Source organism: Schistocerca gregaria, chromosome 2 (genome assembly GCF_023897955.1).
Source record: "Schistocerca gregaria isolate iqSchGreg1 chromosome 2, iqSchGreg1.2, whole genome shotgun sequence".
In the NCBI taxonomy this organism is placed as follows: Eukaryota; Metazoa; Arthropoda; class Insecta; order Orthoptera; family Acrididae; genus Schistocerca; species Schistocerca gregaria.
The window spans coordinates 190,407,504-190,429,411 of NC_064921.1; positions in this window are offsets into that span (position 1 = coordinate 190,407,504).

The following is a 21,908-nucleotide window of genomic DNA, read 5'->3' on the forward strand; positions in this document are numbered from 1 at the left end:
TCTGGGAGGAAACTGTGTAAACCACTAACAAGAAGAAGGGAGAGGAAGATAGTACATCCGTTAAGACATCATCAGGGAGTAGCTTCCATGATCCTAGAGGGAGTTGTACAGGGTAAAAACTGTAGCGGAAGACGCAGATTGAAATACATCTAGCAAATAGCTGAGGACTTAGGTTGAAATTGCTACTCTGAGGTCAAGAGATTTTCGCACAGGACAGGAATTTGTGGAGGGCTGCATCAAACCAGTCAGATGGCTGATGACTCAAGAAAAAAAAAGAGGAGAGAGAGAGAGAGAGAGAGAGAGAGAGAGAGAGAGAGAAGGCTTCATTGCACATGGAACAGGCTTTGAGTTTACTCCATCCATGAAATAAACAAGAAGAATGATTTTTATAACTTTTAATCTTTATCTGGTTGCAGCTTTTAGATGAGCTGGCACATGAAGTTGCTTGAGAGAAGAAAATATTTCACGACTTTCGAAATTTAGTTCTTCTCTAATTCGTACCAGTGTACATTAAGATAGTTGTACTTTTTCGTGCAAATTACAAATGTGCATTGCTGGGGAAGTGCCCATCGTTTCCAGCAGACGCCATTAGCTTTCACTTTATCGCCAGACGTGTTGTGAATGCCAGACACCCGGTGACGTCAACAGACTGTTTCTGTGTCAGGCCACGAGGCGCAGCACCGGAGCATACTGGCGACCAGCCTACGGGCTACGACCGCATCTTGCATAATGTCATAAGCAGAGCACGAAGTACCCCCCAAAAATACCACGAAGTGGACTTGGCAGTGTAGAGGTATATTCAGCAGTTGAGAGTCTCGAAGAAAGATAGTCACCAGCTTCGCAGTGAGTAAATTGTGTCTGTACCCCACTGCAATCTGTTACTGGCGATGAGGAATCAATGGAACAGTTGCAACACAGATTTTTTTCAAGCCCGCGTACGGATCCCGGTAACCGTTGGAACACAAAGAAAGCGTCCAATCGGATCGCTCTGTTCGTCCACTAGACCCAGAAAACAGTAGAGACCGGCCACCCATGTATGTAGATGTCGTGTTCGCTGACTTCCGGAGGGCTTTCAAAAGAGTTCCGGCCGGACGCCTAGTGAACTTAATACGAGCGTACGGAATGTCAGACCAGGTCTGTGATTAGACTTTTTAGCAAACATAACACTGCGTGACATTGTCAACGTAGACGAATCTCCAGAGGTAAAAGAACCTATGGTTAGCCCCAAGGTAACGTTAGAAGACATCTTAGCAATGTAATTAGGAAGGCACATAAGTTCGTAGCGTTGTTCCATAACACAACAGTTACACATAACAAAGATACGGAGATTTAGTCATCAAAAATATATTCACGTTCACTATTTGCAACAGACTACCAACACTGGGGCAACTTTTCGATTTCGCGGCAGTAGGAATAACGTGGATTTGAGGAGAAGAAATCGTCGTGCCGTGTTCGGAACGCATTTTCATCCGAAAAGGAAGTTCCTGAACGGCTGTTCGACAGTGAGAGTAAAAGGTGAACATTTGAGGCGAAAAATCAGGTGAGTAAAGTGGGTGCAAAATGACGTCCCAGCCTGTATAACAGAATGCAGGCGGACGTTATCGTGGAGTAGTACCACTTCAAGTAGTCTTCCTGGTCATTGTAACGATATTGCGTATCCACGACGTCTCAGTTGTTGACAATAAAGGTCAGCAGTGAAGGTTACACCTCGGGGAAGCAATTCGTAGTACACCACACTTTCGCTGTTCCACCAGGTGTATAACACTATCTTTTGCCGATGCGGCAAGGCCTATATACGGGGAGTTGCGGCTCTGTTTGGGCTCAACCGTTCCTTTCTTTTCCTTATGTTGGCATAAAGACGCCATTTCTAGTCACCAGTAATGATACGAACTAGGAATGGTCGATGTTGTTCACGAGTGGTTGGTGTTGTCCACTAGCTAATTAAGAGCGAGCAGAGATGCACATAGGAACCCCCGCAGATTTTAGTGATTTTTGCTTAGAGCGTGCCGTTCTCATATACTCGATTTTTAAACCTCCCACATTGCATGCAACTGGTACGATATTGGAATGATCACAGTCCATCACATTTGCCAGTTCTCGAGCACACTGACGTGGATCGTTGTGAATTAGTGCGTTTAAACAATTTTCATCAAACTCCGAAGGTGTTTCCGAACGTGGAGAGTACCTGTCAAAACGATCCTCCTTAAAACGTGAAAACTATTTTCTTGCAATTTTCTGTACAATGGCTTTATCTTCAAATGCGGCGCCAATGTTTCTGGCTGCCTCTGCTGTTGTCACCCCTCTATTGAACTGAAATCGAAGAATTTGTCGGAAATGTTTCGATTTCTCTAATTGGTACTCCATTTTCTATCGACCACAGCTCCACTCACTATCTCCAAACGACGAAATTCCGATATGTTATTTCAAATGGCAACAGTGAACTACAAATAAAAAATGACAATCGATAAATAAACCTGTGGCAACCGATGTACCAACATGCACAACAAAAACGCTATGAACTTATGAACCAACCTAAATATATAAATGGATAACGTCAGCAGTTCGATTAGGATTTTTACGGATGATGTTGTTGTATGCAGAGAAGTCGAAACTCTAGACAAATGCTCGAAGTCCGGCAGAGAATCAATACTCGGTACAGGTACTGACAATTGACCCTGAACATAAAAAAATATAATGGATTGCGCATAAATAGAAATAAAACACATTATTGCACGTATTGAAGAACAAACATTGAGAGCAGTTACTTCCCTAGAGTATATACTTGTATGCATAGAGAGTGATCTGAAGTCAAACAGCTACATAAAATTTACTGTGGGTAAGGCAGATACCAGACTGAGATTCATTGGAAGGAAGGAAATGTAACCCACCCACAAACAGGTAGCTTACAATAGTCTCGTTCGACTAATACTCGAATATTGCTCGTCACTCAGGTATCCACACCAGACACAAATAACAGAGCAAATATAGAAGATCCAGAGAAGAGCAGCGAATTTCAATACAGCTTCACTTAGTATATGCGAAAGTGTCATGGGGATGCTTAACCAGTTCCAGTGGCGGACGCTGAAAGTTAATGTCGCTTTTTAATTTTTTATAGAGAAATAGCCTGTCTACTCGTTTCAATAGCCATGACGAACCAGTTACAGCTTAAAATGAAATTTACCAGTGTGACTGGTGAGCCAGTCCATAAACGAACTTTTGGAAATCAGTAATGGAAACATAGTAGACAAAATATTCGGAAATTCAGATGCTTTATGGTGATTGCTACACAGCGGTGGCACTTGGGGCAGGGGGTGCCTTATACTAATAACATGCATACAAATTGCTGGAGCGTTCGGCGTAGGGGGAACGTGGGGGTAGGCTCTAACCTATTTGGCCTTGGCACGTGGTTTCCGGAATGACAAGAAAGTGTTGATGCTGCTGTCAGCCATTATGTATCACAAGCTGTCTCAACTACAATACCACACCACTGATAAGAAAGCGGGGATTCTGACGTCAGTGCCTTTTGGGTTCGTTCTCTCCTTGCCCTACTACTAACATGAACAGCAAGGCTCCCAACACACTTCCCTGTGGTCATCTGTCAATGACTCTCCATCCAATATAGCATTCTGCGTCTTCCCTAGCAAAAAATCAGTCCAGTGACAAGTTTAGCTTCATACTCCATACGATCATACTTTTGTTAATAAGTGACGACGTGGTAATCAAATACATTTCGGAACTAAAGAAACACCGCATCTATCTGACTGCCTTGCGCCAAAGAAAAGCTTTTAGTATATCATGTTAGAAAAGTGCTAGTTGGGTTTAACATGTTCGATGTTTTCGGGATCCATGCTGGTTTGCATGGAGGAGGTCATTGTGTTCGGGATATCTCGTTATGTTTGAACTTAGACTACGTTCTAAGATTCTACAACAAATATATGTCAACGCTAATCGACGCTAGTTATGTGAATCAATTCAACTACCCTTACTGTAAATGGTAGGGACCTATGCTTTCGTCCAACTACTGTGCACGGTTTCTTTGTTCAAGGAATCTGCAGTAGGTCATAACTCAGTACACTCAATATCTGACAGGTATTCTATCGGGCCACGGAGCTTTGTTCAGTTTTAACGATTTCGGCTGTTTTCAACATTACTCATCTCTTCAGCAGTGTAAGGATTAAATTGGGTCAATTCTGGGTTTTCCTTGGTGTTGTTCGTTGTTGTTGTGGTCTTCAGTCCTGAGACTGGTTTGATGCAGCTCTCCATGCCACTCTATCCTGTGCAAGCTTCTTCATCTCCCAGTACTTACTGCAACCTACATCCTTCTGAATCTGCTTAGTGTATTCATCTCTTGGTCTCCCTCTACGATTTTTACCCTCGACGCTGCCATCCAATGCTAAATTTGTGATCCCTTGATGCCTCAAAACATGTCCTACCAACCGGTCCCTTCTTTTTGTCAAGTTGTGCCACAAACTCCTCTTCTCCCCAATTCTATTCAATACCTCCTCATTAGTTATGTGATCTACCCATCTAATCTTCAGTATTCTTCTGTAGCACCACATTTCGAAAGCTTCTATTCTTTTCTTGTGGAAACTAGTTATCGTCCATGTTTCACTTCCATACAAGGCTACACTCCATACAAATACTTTCAGAAGTGACTTCCTGACACTTAAATCTATACTAGATGTTAACAAAGTTCTCTTCTTCAGAAACGATTTCCTTGCCATTGCCAGTCTACATTTTATATCCTCTCTACTTCGACCATCATCAGTTATTTTGCTACCCAAATACCAAAACCCCTTTACAACTTTAAGTGTCTCATTTACTAATCTAATTCCCTCAGCATCACCCGATTTAATTTGACTGCATTCCATTATCCTCGTTTTGCTTTTGTTGATGTTCATCTTATATCCTCCCTTCAAGACACTGTCCATTCCGTTCAACTTGTCTTCCAAGGCCTTTGCTGTCTCTAACAGAATTACAATGTCATCGGCGAACCTCTAAGTTTTTATTTCTTCTCCATGAATTTTAATACCTACTCCGAATTTTTCTTTTGTTTCCTTTACTGCTTGTTCAACATACAGATTGAATAACATCGGGGAGAGGCTACAACCCTGTCTCACTCCCTTCCCAACCACTGCTTCCCTTTCATGCCCCTCGACTCTAATAACTGCCATCTGGTCTCTGTACAAATTGTAAATAGCCTTACGCTCCCTGTATTTTACCCCTGCCACCTTCAGAATTTGAAAGAGAGTATTCCAATTAACATTGTCAAAAGCTTTCTCTAAGTCTACAAATGCTAGAAACATAGGTTTGCCTTTCCTTAATCTTTCTTCTGAGATAAGTCGTAAAGTCAGTATTACCTCACGTGTTCCAGTATTTCTACGGAATCCAAACTGATCTTCCCTGAGGTCAGCTTCTACTAGTTTTTCCATTCGTCTGTAAAGAATTCGCGTTAGTATTTTGCAGCTGTGGCTTATTAAACTGATAGTTCGGTACTTTTCACATCTGTCAACGCCTGCTTTCTTTGGGATTGGAATTATTATATTCTTTTTGAAGTCTAAGGGTATTTCGCCTGTTTCAAACATCTTGCTCACCAAAGTTTTGTCAGGACTGGCTCTCCCAAGGCCGTCAGTAGTCCGAATGGAATGTTGTCTACTCCGGGGGCCTTGTTTCTACTCAGGTCTTTCAGTACTCTGTCAAACTCTTCACCCAATATCATATCTCCCATTTCATCTTCATCTACATCCTCTTCCATTTCCATAATATTGTCCTCAAGTGCATCGCCCTTGTATAGACCCTCTATATACTCCTTCCACCTTTCTGCTTTCCCTTCTTTGCTTAGAACTGGGTTTCCATCTGAGCTCTTTATATTCATACAAGTGGTTCTTTTTTCTCCAAAGGTCTCTTTAATTTTCCTGTAGGCAGTATCTGTCTTACCCCTAGTGAGATAAACCTCTATATCCTTACATTTGTCATCTAGCCATCCCTGCTTAGCCATTTTGCACTTCCTGTCGATCTCATTTTTGAGACGTTTGTATTCCTTTTTGCCTGCTTCGTTTACTGCGTTTTTATATTTTCTTCTTTCATCTATTAAATTCAATATTTCTTCTGTTACCCAAGGATTTCTATCAGCCCTCGTCTTTTAACCTACTTGATCGTCTGCTGCCTTCAGTACTTCATCCCTCATAGCTAGCCATTCTTCTTCTACTGTATTTCTTCCCCCCATTCCTGTCAATTGTTCCCTTATGCTCTCCCTGAAACACTCTACAACCTCTGGTTCTTTCAGTCTATCTACGTCCTATCTCCTTAATTTAGCACCTCTTTGTAGTTTCTTCAGTTTTAATCTACAGTTCATAACCAATAGATTGTGGTCAGAGTCCACATCTGCCCCTGGAAATGTCCTTGGTATAAATGAACATTTAACAATGGATTTAAGCATTTTTCTTTTGCATTTGCTTTGCTGCCATCAGTTTCAGTTCCTGCCCCATTTGCAAGTGACTAGAGACTAACTTTGGTGCCACAAGCAGCCTTAGAAGCTTTTTTGAGTTTTGTGGAGGATCATTTGGCAATATTCTGCTTCAGTAGTCGTTGAAGGCTTTACGCATTATTCTTTTGACAGCCGAATGCCACTCATTAAGCATCTCTATCTATAACAGCCCTATGCTGTGGTTAACACCTATTATACAGTAGTCTCTGTTTCTTTAGACGCTTTTTTACAGTGACTGTATACTATTGAGGGTTCCTCCCATTATGAACTGTTCTGTGCAGTGCACAGTCAACTATACTTTTAAATTTGAGCCACAGTACCACTACATGATTCTGGCCTGTGCTAAAAGTTTAAAGTACTTCATTGATATATGAAACTATTCCTTTTTATACAGTTCACTGAACATACACCGAGGTGACAAAAGTCATGGTATACCTCCTGATATCATGTCGGAACCCCCTTTTGCCAGAGGTAGTGCAACAACTTGACTTGGCATCGATTCAACAACTCGTTCAACTGCTACGGTCATCAGTCCCAAAGCTTACACACTACTTAACATAAATTGTCCTAAGGACAAACACACACAGCCATGCCCGAGGGAGGACTCGAACCTCCGCTGGGACCAGCCGCACAGTCCACGACTGCAGCGCCCAAGACCGCTCGGCTAATGCCGCGCGGCTCAGTGTATATAGCTTTCTAATTGCTTCACTTGCCTTTCATACTGTGGTAATCGTTGTTGCCACTACCGCCTCATGAACGCTGAGACCGGTTTAGGTGTGGAAATTTTCAAAGTGCTCAGGTCTGTTCGTTAGCATTAAATGTAACAATTTCCATCATCAGTGTGGTTACGAACTATTAGTCCTATGCAGTTTTCGTAGAAGGCGTTTAAATGTTTAGCAGGGTGTCTCGCCACATCCGCTACTGAAAAATTCGCAGTTCAAAAAAATGGTTCAAATGGCTCTGAGCAATATGGGACTTACCAGCTATGGTCATCAGTCCCCTAGGACTTAGAACTACTTAAACCTAACTAACCTAAAGACATCACACAACACCCAGGCATCAAAAAGCAGAGAATATCACTGACACCATCGGGAATCGAACCCGGGAACTCGGGCGTGGGAAGCGAGAACGCTACCGCACGACCACGACCTGCGGCCAATTCGCAGTTCCCAATTTCCAGTTGATTTTTGGAAGATTGAAGAATCCATGGATGATTTGAGTATGATTGGAAAATGAGAATATTCACTATATTGATTGCATCCGGATGTGTCGTGTAGGATTTACGCATCCAAAACTAATCTTAATCCAAAGCAATACAACCGCTTGCACGTGAAACTAGACAACAGCTGACGTTATGATCGATAACGGAGGCCGAGCTGAGCTAGGAAAATGAAGATTAGAATTTTTTCCCGTCCACGACTAGGTCATCAGGGATGAAGCTCGGACTGGGGAAGGATGGAGAAGGTAATTGGTCATGACCTTCAGTGATTTTAGAAACCCACAGAAGTTCAAAACCTGTATGACCGAACTGTTAATAAAACCATAGTCTTCTCGATTTTTAGTCCAGTATCCCCAGCCACCTCGCTCGGTGGGAGTACTGAGGAGATATGACAATATGAAGTAGCGGCATCTACATCTACATTTATACTCCGCAAGCCACTCAACGGTGTGTGGCGGAGGGCATTTTACGTCCCACTGTCATTACTTCCCTTTCCTGTTGCAGTCGCGTATGGTTCGCGGGAAGAACTACTGCCGGAAAGCCTCCCTGAGCGCTCGAATCTCTCTAATGTTACATCCGTGATCTTCTCGGGAGGTATAAGTACGGGGAAGCAATATATTCGATACCTCATCCAGAAACGCACCATATCGAAATCTGGACACCAAGCTACACCGCGATGCAGAGCGCCTCTCTTGCAGAGTCTGCCACTTGAATTTGCTGAACATCTCTGTAACGCTATCACGCTTACCAAATAACCCTGTGACGAAGCGCGCCGCTCTTCTTTGAATCTTCTCTATCTCCTCCGTTAACCCGACCTGGTACGGATCCCACACTGATGAGCAATACTCAAGTATAGATCGAACGAGTTTTTTGTAAGCCACCTCCTTTGTTGATGGACAACATTTTCTAAGGACTCTCCCAATGAATCTCAACCTGGCACCCGCCAATTAATTTTATATGATCATTCCACTTCAAATCATTCCGTACGCGTACTCCCAGATATTTTACAGAAGTAACTGCTACCAGTGTTCGTTCCTCTATCATATAATCATACAATAAACGATCCTCCTTTCTATGCATTCGCAATACATTACATTTGTCTATGTTAAGGGTCAGTTGCCACTCCCAGCACCAAGTGCCTATCCGCTGCAGACCTTCCTGCATTTCGCTGCAGTTTTCTAGTGCTGCAACTTCTCTGTATACTACAGCATCATCCGCGAAAAGCCGCATGGAACTTCCGACACTATCTCCTAGGTCATTTATATACAATGTGAAAAGCAATGTTCCCATAACACTCACTTATGGCACGCCAGAGGTTACTTTAACGTCTGTAGACGTCTCTCCATTTGCTAAAAACCCTTCAATCCAGCCACACAGCTGGCCTGATATTCCGTAGGCTCTTACTTTATCAGGCGACTGAGCGGGACTGTACCGAACGCCTTACGGAAGTCAAGGAAAAATGAACAAATAAAGCGAGTTGGGTCTCACACGATCGCTGTTTTCGGAATCCATGTTGATTCCTACAGAGTAGATTCTGGGTTTCCAGAAATGACACGATACATGTTCTAAAATCCTACAACAGATCGATGTCAGAGATATAGGCCTATAGTTTTGCGCATCTGCTCGACGACCCTTACAGCGGTGTCAAAGCCGAGGTCAGAGACCGTTGAAGTTGCCTCTTAATTAGGTACTTCCAGACGCCAAACTAACGGCCTCACTGGCCCCGTGACTTAAAAGTTTAAGTTGCATACCTCGTGGTGTTGCTTGCTATCTTAATTGCCATCTCCTTCTACAGGAACTGTGTGGTACCTGGACCGACTCACGACTGGATTCCACGGTTAAGATGGGACGATCGCTAACCGCAGTGAGGTTCTCTAATGTTCCCTCTTCATCGCGCAGTTAAAAAACAAGCTAACTTAGGTTTCATTTGGTTTGCAAAATGAAACTATTAGCGTATTCTTTCTATCTTCACAACACATCTGTGCATTAATCATGAGTAGCTTAAAAGTTTCACGTATAGCTTTTCATATAGCTTCACTATCGCGTGTGTTACAATAAAGTCAAGTCCAAAACACTTCTTTTTAAATACTCTCAGTATCATCAGTGGTACTCCATACTGATAGCTCACATAACTCACAGTAGAACATTAATCCGCCTCCAAATGATGACATCTGCACTCGATATCCTGAGCCTCATTTCTCTTGCTCATGCTCATTCTGCTACATCTCTACCGTGCAACTGCTATACCCATCTTCCTTATCTTTATTCACTCTTTTCTTATTATTTATTTCATCCTTTGGTCACATAAATCGTACCATTAACGGTTTCTACTTATCAAATCATCAAGAGATGATCCGTTTAAAATGAAAGAAGAAAGGGATTAGTGACTTACTGGGAAACTAAATTAAAAATCGAATAAAATCTATACATGGCTATATGCACTTGAATTCATTACGTAGGAACTCTGACATATCTATGCTCCCTGACTTAACAATCCGTGTAACAGAGAAGAACGATACGAGCGTCTTAAGGGAGCTCCTGGACCGGAAGAACAAATCGCGGCAAGAAACGCAACTCAGCGAAGCAGAACAGCGGAAATTCGTGGACAAGAATCTTGAGAACAGCCTGATGAACGTCTGCGACAAAATATATCGACAACAAGAACGGCGTGAGAACGGCGCATAGCCACATTCAGAGAATGCGAAAAAGAGAGGCTGCAAACCAACCGTGTATCATTCGTCACACATTGCGTCCGAATATATATCAGACATTGATTGCTTTGCACATCCTAAAATTATAATTGGTGCGACGGACAAAATATGCCAACATTGTCAAACGTTAAAATTCCGCAATAACAGATTCGGTATGTGTTGTGCATCAGGAAAAGTTGCACTGTCACCTCTTTCTATTCCGACGGGACCTTTACGATCACTTCTTACTTGCGAATCAGGCCATACGACGTTGTTTTTATGCAAGACACACAAATTCAGTTCTCGTTTTCAAGTGACGTCCTTTGGGCAATTAAAATTTGCGATCTCACATCTGATGGACCTAATTTGAAACTACATTGAAAATCCAAGGCCAGGTGTATCATAAGATTGGGGTCGCTGATGCTGACGCCTAATGATGATCCGAAGTTTCTCTAAATTTATTTTATGGCCAGTTGTGAGGAAATCGTGACAACTCGGTGCCAGTATAATTTTATCGAACAACCATAAGTGAGAGTAACTGCGAAATTCTTGGCAATTTTTTGGAAAATTGTAATCAGCTTTTTCAGTTGTTTAAAAGTGTGTCTCCACAATTATGAAATTACAACTATCAAATCGTCATCAAAACCAGACTCAGTACCATCAGGAGAACATGCTGGCAAGTTCAACGCGCCAACCGTAGATGAAGTTGCTGCTACTGCGGTTGTTGATCCAGCTGAGAACGGACACATCAAAATCAAAAGTCCACATAGCACTTTTAGTACAGGATGAATATCATATCAACATCAAATAGTGTGATCCAGTTACTAGTACGTTTGATATTCAACTATTTAATTCCTTATTTTATTGCTTTTAGTAACTTATTCTTAATTTTTCTAACTATTTAATTATTCATTTTTAGGTAATGAAACGAATAAAAAAGTTAGTTCAATGAACGTGCACCGATTGATGATTAGACTCAATCAAGATAATTATGTCCTTCGATATCCTCATCAGTACGTTGTGGGTGTGTACGCTGAGATCGAAAGTGAACGTTTAAGATATATTAGACGCGACCGGGCTACATCACGATCGGAGGAATACATCCATTTACGAGATGCTATTACACAGGTCTGCAGAAAAACATTTTTTTTTGTCCGCTGCATGAAATATTTTTTCTAAATTATATGTAGAATGCGCTGATTTCATAAGTGATGTCAATTTTTTTCTGTCACATAAGGTCTCTTTGCAAACTCTAACCCAGAAAGTTGTTAAAACACACGTTTATTCAAAATTATCAAACACAATATTTTTTTACAACCAATGAAACATTATTTTGAGACATATAGTAACAATAATATACTTATTCATGCTTTTTATAAAACCATTTCTTCTTTTCCTTGATACTTCGCCGAGTCCTTCTCCGATTTCAATCTTTAGTTTCCCGCTGAAGCATCCAACAGTAGTCTTCAAGCATAGTGACATCCCATCTTCATCGGTACCGGCTCTCGATATCACGGACATCCAGGTGAAACCGCTCCCCCTGTTCTTCACTGTAAGCTCCAAGGTTTTCAGGAAAACTGTCTATGTGAGAGTGTAAAAATGGTCCTTCAAGCTCATTTTGTAGCCTTGAGCTTTGTATGCTGCTAGCATCCGTTGAACAATGGTTTCGTGGTCAGGGTCCTTAGTATTTTCTAAAAACTTTCGCACTACATCCTTGAACGATACCCAAGCTTCTTTTTCCTTCTCATTCATACTTTCCACAAAGAGAGAGTCGGTTAAAAGTTTTTCATGTTGGGACCAGTGAAAACTCCATCTTTTAACTTTGCTTCTGATAGCTTCGAGAATTTTGTACATAGATATTTAAAACAGACCCCATCCTTTTGCAGCGATCTAACAAATTGTTTTATCAATTCCAGTTTGATATGGAGAGGGGGCAACAAAACCTTTTCTAGCGGTACCAAAGTAGTATTGATAACATTTTTTCTCTCCAGTTTTAAATTTTCTCGGGGTGGCCAATCACTTTTAGTCGATTGCTGTTCTCTGGCTCTACTATCCAACAAGCGTAAGAAGTATGGGTGTTTAGTACAGCCTGCCTACTGACCCAAAAGCATCGTGAGTATTTTGAAGTTCCCACAAACCATCCATTTGATTTTTTTCCTGGATAATGGCCAAATCGTTATACTTTTCGTCCATACGCACAGAACGTCCCGTCGGAAGGGATGTAAATTTATTTCCATTGTGCAATAATACTACTTTAAGGCTAGTTTTGGATGAATCAATGAGTAGGCACCCTTAAGACGAGTCATACTGCATATCAAAGCATTGCATGAGTCCTTCCAGAGCATTGCAAAAAACTAAATTTCCTTCTTCAGAGAAAAACTGGGTAAATTCTTTTTCTCGGTGTCTGTACCATTAAAATGAGGTGCCAGATGATAAAAGGTTTTTATTTTTCAATCTGGAACCTGAGAGTTCGGCTGCATATTTTGAAAGACTTAAATCTCTTACTGGATCATTGAGTTCACTTTCAGAAAATAGTTGAGATCTTTCATCTTCGTCTGAAAAAAATTTTGAGCTTGATTCACCCTGAGAAGGCAATGTAACTTCGTCCTCCAACTCACTCGGGTATTCATCCAATCTGGAATGTGGTTGTGGGATAGGTATTTCAGAGCTGTGGGGCACTGGACGTATTGATGAGTCAAGGTTAGGATAACTTATGCTTCTTTTGTTTTTTGAATTGATTCCCTTTACGTCAACTGAACAGAAGTAGCAATCAGTGGTATGGTTTATTTATGCTTTCACCATATCATAGGAATTCAAAATCGAAATGCATTTTTCCTAACCTTAAACCACAAAAGAAGATCTTCTTCACATCTTCTACACACCTTATGCGGGGCCCATGGTTTATCTCGATCACCAAGTTTTAATTTAAAGTAAGCAAAATAAACATTCCTCAGTAAATCACTTATGTTTCTCTAGTGTATTCACCACAAATATAACAAAAACTGTTTGGAGAAATAACACAACCTCTTGTAGCCATGACTAGACAGAAACAACAGCACTGTTCACTTGAATAGTAATATGTCTACTGAGAGTTTCTGTTCATTTCATGCGTGATACAAATTGTCATTTGACTTGTCGCAACAGGATAAAATTGAAAAATAAGACTGTTTACATTTGCTCCTGGCGCCTAGGAGTTCATATAAAACTTGCAAGTGGTAACAAAGAAGAGTTAATATTGTAATTTTTTAAAAAAAAAATATGTTTATTTTATCAATTATAACTGATAAAATTCTTAATAATTATTAAATTAAAAAACCACATAGGTTTATTACTAATGAACATAAATACTGCAATATACTTAAAAACCTATTTGTTAGAATTATTTTGAATATTTTTCCTGTTTTTGGGAGGTCAAAATCTATAAGAAAATGTTAAAAAATCTTATGCACTTTTTTAGTCCAAGACCTGTCTTATCGGAAACATCGATAAAAATTTAAACATCAGTGACATTGGTACTGAATTTATTTTATCTCCAAGCTATATCGGCAGTCGACGGAACATGCAAGAATACATACAAGATGCGATAGCTTACGCACGTCGTAACGGTCGTCCTGATTTGAATCCGAATTTGGGTGGAATACAAACTTTGTTAGTACCAGGCCAACAATCAATAAATTGTCATGATTTCACTGCACGTCTGTTCAAACAAAAATTAAAATCATTGAATGATTTAACAGTAAAACATTCGCTTTTCTGTAATACACGTCACTGGTTGTATTCTATTGAGTGGCAAAAGTGGGGTTTTCCCCATTCCCACATTTTGATCTGGCTTGAAGATCAAATACGTCCAGAAGAAAATGATCAAATAATTTCTGCCGAAATTCTGGAGCCATTAATTGACCCAGAATGATTTGATATTTTTACCAGTCACATGATCCACAGACCGTGCGGTGCTTTTAACATGACATCACCACGCATGGAGGATGGAAAATGTAAGAAGAATTTCCCAAAACAACATACAAATGATACCAATATTACGGATATCGACGGTTATCCATTGCATCGCAGCAGAAACGCTGAGAATGGTGGTCACACATTTACAATGCGAATGTCAAATTCTACAAATAAAGTTGAAACTGACAATCAGTGGGTAGTACCATACTCACCATTGCTTTCGAAAACGTGTGAGGGTCATATTAATGTTGAGATTTGCAGTTCACTAAAATCCATTGAGTTCATTTGCATATACATTAATAATGGTAGTGATCTGGTCGTATTTGAAGTACACAATGTAAACAAAAATGACGAAATAACGCGATACCAGACGGGTAGAGATATATTAGCAGCAAAGAAGCTATCTGGCGTATTTTTAGTCTTCTCATACACGAAAGAGATCCTTCTATCCAGCTTCTTGCAGTACATCTCGGAAACGATCACCGTGTATATTTTACCTAAGCAAATATTCTCCAAAGACCTCTTGAGCCACTAACTGAATTTTTCACATTGTGTCAGATATCTGATGTGTTCGTCCGATTTGCAAAAACGTTATTATATGCCGATGTCCCACGCTGTTTTACATATAATAAATCAGGGAAAAACTGGGAGTGGCGTTAACAAGGAAAACCACTTCCATCAATCCCAGGTATATTTAAAGCTATGGCATTGGAATACTTTACACAATACATCCAAAACAACGTGAATGCTTTCTTTTGCTTTTGTTGTTGGTAAATATTCCCGGACCAACATCTTTCGAATTTTTGTAAACAGTTAATGGTCGAGTGTTCAGTACATACCAAGATGCATATCGCAAGTTGCAATTACTGGACGAAGACAATCATTAGGATTTGAAACTTGCTCATGCAGCGTTGACATCCACGCCGAATCGTATTCGCCATATGTTTCCAATCATTTTTACGACGAGCTATTCAACACAGTCATCGGCTTCGTGGGAAAAATATAAAAACTATATGACTGAAGACATGTTACTCCGAGTTAAACAAACAATCCAATGTCCAGATCTAGATTTCGCACCAAAAATGTGTAATGAACCATTAGTGTTGATCGACGATTTATGTATTTCAATATAAAATTTGCCACTTAGTCAATATGGTATGCCATCACCCGATCGTCCAGCCACCGACTTACCTAATAGTGATTTGCAACGAGAAAAACAGTGTAACTACGTTGACTTAGCTACAATTATTGCGAATAATGAGCCATTAATGACAGTTGAACAAAAAATATTCATAATCTGACCACTGATGCCGAATAAGGTTTTTTTTTTCTTACACTCAAAAGCTGGAACTGACTTTTTTTTATCGTTAATCCTTGCAAAGATACGGTCGAAACAGCAAATCGCATTGTCAGTTGTATCATAAGGCACTGCAGCCAAATTGTTATATCATTGACGAAAGGCACATTCAGCATTTATGTTGCCATTAGACATTCATAACAAACCAAAAACAATGAGTAACAAAATGGTTTAAATGGCTCTAAGCACAGTGGGACTTAAAATCTTAGGTCGTCAGTCCCCTAGACTTAAAACTACTTAAAACTAACTAAGCTAAGGACATCAGAGAGTTCCATGCCCGAGGCAGGATTCGAACCTGCGACCGTGGCAGCAGCGCGGTTCCAGACTGAAGGGTCTTGAACCGCTCGGCTATACAGGCCGGCAATGAGTGACATTGAGAAGCAAGAGCGGAATGGCTGCAGTGTTTCAAAAGAGTTCAGGTATAATATGGGAGGAGTGTACTATGGCTCATAAACATTCGCTCGAAGCATTTCATATAACTATGCACGGTTTGAAATGCAACGATAAACTTTTAGGTGGTAAAGTCTAACCACTGTCTGGTAACTTCCGGCAGATATTACCAGTCATTCCTCACTCTAATTTTGCCGATGAGATTAACACATGTTTAAAACAATCGTTTTTATGGTGAAATGTCGAGACACTTTGACTGTTCGATTGACCATGAACATGCTAGTACAATTGCACAATGATCCATCTGCACAAGTATTTTCTAAGCAATTGCTGAATATTGGAAACTGTGAAATTGAATTGCGTCAAAATACAAAATACATCAAATTACCAGACAATTTCTACACAGTTGTCGAGACAGAAAGTGAACTAATTGATAGTGTCTACGCGGATATTTTGAATAATTACGTAGATCATAATTGGCTCACTATCGTGCTTTCTTGGCAACAAGAAATGCTGATGTTGGCGAAATTAATTTCCATATACAACATTTGTTGCCCGGTGATTTGATGTCTTTTGAATCAATCGACACAATAGTTGATGAAAACGAAGCCGCAAAATTTCCAACTGAATTTTTAAATTCTCTGGATATAGCAGAAATGCCAGCACACAATCTTTGGTTGAAGATTGGTTCATCGATTATACTTCTCTGGATATGCCAGGAACGCCTACATACAATCTTCGGTGGAACATTTGTTCACCGATTATTCTTCTCGGGATATACCAGGAATGCCACCACACAATCTCTGGTGGAAGATTGGTTCACCAATTATTCTTCTCGGGATATACCAGGAATGCCACCACATGATCTTCGGTTGAAGATTGGTTCATCGATTATTCTTCTCTGCAATTTAAACTCACTTAGATTATGCAACGGAACGCGCTTGGTCATCAAAACGATCACCGGAAATGTTCTCGAAGCAACCATTTTTACGGAAAAGTTTAAAGGAGAAATCGTCCTTCTGCCACGTGTTCCAATGATACCGTCAGAATCTCCAGTACTATTAAGAAGACTTCAATTTCCGATTCTTTTGGCTTTTGCGATGACCATCAATAAGTCTCAAGGCCAAACAATGCCTATTTGCGGTTTGTACTTGAAAAATACGTGTTTTTCCCATGGGTAACTATATTGTCGCATGCTCACGTGTGGGCAAACCGTCAAATCTATTCGTGTTAGTAAAATACAGCTTAACCAAAAATATGTGCTGCAATTAGCGCTTAGATAATCGGAAATTTTAAATTGTAGTAATGTAAAATTATGGAAATAATACTTAAAAATCGATGTTAACTACCTCATTTATAAAATTCAGTTTTTTATGTTATTAATTTATTAAGTATTTTATAAATAAGTCATTGATTACAAACTATACTTGAATAGGAGATGAATAAAATATAAATTTAAAAATTATATGTTGGTTTGTGGTTAATTTCAGTATTCTGATACTTTACAAATAACTTTCAAATCTTGACGTATTCCCAATCCCGTGTGTTTTAAAATCGGCTAAAATATTTTCAGCTTTATTAGTGATTGTTAATTTGACTGTATTAAAAAGATGAGTACAAAATTAATTCAACCTATTATAACTATTGAGCCGTAGCAACGCGTGCCCGGATCATCTAGAGAGAGAGAGAATAGAGGGAGGGAGGAAGAGAGAGAGAGAGAGAACATTACGGATTATGTGTTGCACATGTTCAGCGACCAGCGATTTTACGAGAACGCGTTCATTCAGTTTTGAATAGTGTCATGTAATACTCTTTGGGATTACTACACAATCGCTGTACAATTAAAGTCAGTCATCTGCAAGGAAAATTACAATGGCCTATACTAGCGGAATGTACTTTTTTTCTTTTAAATACGAGTGTCGCAGTAATTTTTAGTTTAATTACAACAGATTTACAACAGCGGACCTCAGGGTAGGCCCTCCACGACGCAACTCTTTGAAAGCTATATTGTCTTTGCCGTCTCTCAGGTGTTTTAAGTATTTTACACAGACGTAAGAAACAGAGCTTTGTATGGAGCTGAGCGTGTCCCGTTCCAGACCTCTCTACGTCAGAAAAAAGGTACCGGGAATCGATCCCGCGTCCTTCTGCAGCAACGCTAACCTTTCGGCTACGCAGGTGGCACATTACCCTGTGTAAACTACTGCTGAAACTAATGAAAGAGTCCTTTTATTACTAGATACATTATAGTGTTCTGTAAAGGAACATCAAAAGATCAGCACGTTTGGCGTATGTAAAATTATGGGACAGGCGCCCTATTTCATCTTATACACATCATTTCCCTATGCGGTATTTTAAGTTTAAATTGGTAATCAATACTGAAGAGTAGTCTTGGTTTATTCTTAGGGAAAGAACAAGCTATGTTTTCCGACAGAGAATTCCTTTTTTTTTTTTTTTTGCGATTATCTTCTACACTGTTCTCACACGTCCTAATTAATTTCTTATGGACGTTAATGACTCCCGTTGATTTATAAATTTATAGCCGATGGTCATAGCTACATCCTTTATTACGTAAAGTTCATGGCATTATTGTCCAAATTAAGTAGTAGACTGCATAATCTTGGTATCATTGACCGGCAATATGTTCACTAGACAGCTTGCCTCCTTTGTTGTAAAGTGAGTTTCTTGTGGCTTGAATCTGAGTGCATCGCTGTAGGTACCTGAAATTTTCGGCAACCCCTTTTCGTTTACTGCAGCATCATGCCTAGGACTTTTACTTACTTGTTCACCCATAAGTAGGTCATGATCGGCTGTTTCCCCGTATTTTATCAAATCCGTCGCATTTGGCCTTCACATTGCTTTGAGTTCATTATTTTTTGTTATACGGTAAACAGTGTTGCAGTACATATCATAATGTGTCAAAGAGGAAAAAATATCCGCACTATATAGAAGGAAGTAACCAGTTGAAACTGGCATTAGCATCGTGATTTCAAATACACGAGCAGCAGCGTAGATATCTTCGTCCCTCTTCTCGTCTGTATCTATAATCTTCTTGAAAAGTTAAACCGTTCCGCTGCTACGAACTTGTGTATGCCTGTCACCAAACGAAACACAGAACTCCACTTCGGGGATCCGTGTCCTTGCTTCCTCCTTCAGAGCCTTGGTTCTTTGGGTGACTTGGAGAAATAGTGGCTGGGCCATTTAGAGCAAAAGAACCTCTGCCATCTTTGATCTCTGAGCCAACTTGCAATAGCACTAAATCCAGTCAGTGAACGAAAATCGTACTAGGAAACATATTTTCGCTCTGGTCTGACATCCATTCAAATGGACAGCCGTAATCGCAGATCCGTCGTAACTCTGTAACTTTGACCGATTAGTTTTCCATTGCACTCATAGTCGTGCCTCAGCTGGTCTGTATTCAGAAATGTTAATGAGTTTTTTTAAAAATCTGTCATGGAGCTAACTGTCAGCTTTGAGGTAGGACAATACTGAGTAGATCTCTGAAGAATTCTTTGCATCAGTTTGTCCATACAGAAGAACTGAGGAAAAATTTGTTTCACCTGTCTCCTTTCTTATTTTATTCGTATGCTTGTTTGAAACAGAAACAATTACACTGAAGAGCCAGAGAAACTGGTACACCTGCCTAATATTGCGTAGAGTCCCCTGGGAGCACGCAGAAGTGCCGCAACTCGACGTGGCATCGACTCGACTAATGGCTGAGTAGTGCTGTAGGGAATTGGGAATTGACACCAAAGATTCTGCAGGGCTGTCCATAAATCCGTAAGAGTACGAGGAAATGCAGATATCTTCTGAAAAGCACGTTGCAAGGCATCCCAGATATGCCCAGTAATGTTCATGTCTAGCGAGTTTGGTGGCGAGCGGAAGGATTTAACTAAGAAGTGTATCCCTGGAGCCACTATGTAGCATTTCTGAACGTGTGGGATGTCGCATCGCCCTGCTGGAATTGTACAAGTCCGTCGGAATGCACAATGGACATGAATGAATGCCGGTGAACAGACAGGAAGCTTACGTACGTGTCATCTGACAGAGTCATATCTAGACGTATCAGGGGTCCCATATCACTCCAGCTGCACCCACCTCACACCATTACAGAGACTCAACCAGCTTGAACAGTCCCCTGCTGACATGCAGGGTCCATGGATTCATGACGTTGTCTCCTTACTCGTACACGTTTATCCGTTCGAAATAATTAGAAGCGAGACTCGTCCGTCCAGGCAACATGTTACCAGTCGTCAACTATCCAATGTCGGAGTTGACGAGCTGAGGCAAGGACAAAGCTTTGTGTCGCGCAGTCATCAAGGTTATACGAGTTAGCTTCGGCTCCGAAAGCCCAAATCCATGATGTTTCGTTGAATGGTTCGCACGCTGACACTTGTTGATGGCCCAGCATTGAAATCTGCAGCAGAGTGCGGAAAGGTTGCAGTTGTGTCACGTTGAACGATTGTCTTCAGTCGTCGTGGGTGTCCTTCTTTCAGGATCTTTTTCGGGCCGCAGCGATCTCGGAGATTTGATGTTTTAGTGGATTCATGATATTCACAGTGCACTCGTGAAATGGTCGTAAAGGCAAATCCCCACTTCATCGCTACCTCGGAGATGCTGTGTCCCATCGCTCATGCGCCGACTATAACACCACGTTCAAACTCGCTTAGCCGTCCGCTGTGGCCGAGCGGTTCTAGGCAGTTCAGTTTGGAACCGCGGGACCGCTACGGTCGCAGGTTCGATTCCTGCCTTGGCCATGGATGTGTATGATGTCCTTAGGCTAGTTAGGTTTATGTAGTTCTAAGTGCTAGGGGTATGATGATCTCAGATGTTAAGTCCCATGGTGCTCAGAGCCATTTTGAACCAAAATCACTTAAATCTTGATAACCTGCCATTGTAGCAGCAGTAACCGATCCAAGAACTGCGCCAGACACTTATTGTCTTATATAGGCGTTGCCGACCGGAGCGCCGTGTTCTGCCTGGTTGCATTTTTCTGTACCTGAATACGCATGCCTATGCCAGTTTGTTTGACGCTTCAGTGTAAGTCTTCCTGTGTTAGGTTTCTAAATGCTGTTTCAGATTTTGGTGGTATTCACTTAACAGTTCAACGTAATGTGCCTATATTCAGAAGCCATGATGTTCGTCATCTAAACGTCATCTCTTGCCCTGAAAAGGTATAAACTGCTTCAATCAAGTGTTTAAATATGTCCATAAATCTTTTGTACGAGATTGTTATGTTGTGATTTACGAACTGTCTTCTCCAACATTAAATGAGTTATTTGAATTCGTGGTGTCAGTTCTTTCGGACATGTCCGAAAGAACAGACATCACGTGGAACCCGTAGCCGTGAAACATATTGTTGTATGTAAACTGAAGGTGGAGGGAAAAGAAAGGAATGGAAAGTAAGGGGATTATTTATGTCAGCGGCATCGGGAGTTTACGTAGAATCAGAGGGGACGAGTGAAAATGTGTGCCGGACCAGGAATCGAAACCTGGATTTCCTGCTTACTAAGCAGTTGCGTTAACCACTGCACCATCCGAAGACAGTCTTTATCATAAGTGCGTGGATTATCAGGGCACATCTCCCGGCCGAAAGAACACACATCCCGCATTCATATAATGGATGTGTCTCGATGGGCAACGAATCCACTATCTTAAGAGCAGATGCACAATTACGTTCGACCTCCTGTGGGAATCACAAAACAGCGGACATGGAGACATGGAGACATGGAGGGGGACTTCGGATAGGAACCGCTAGGTGGGAACATGGGTCGGCCGTTTGCCGAGATAGTCCCCGCAATTGCGAAAAGCACT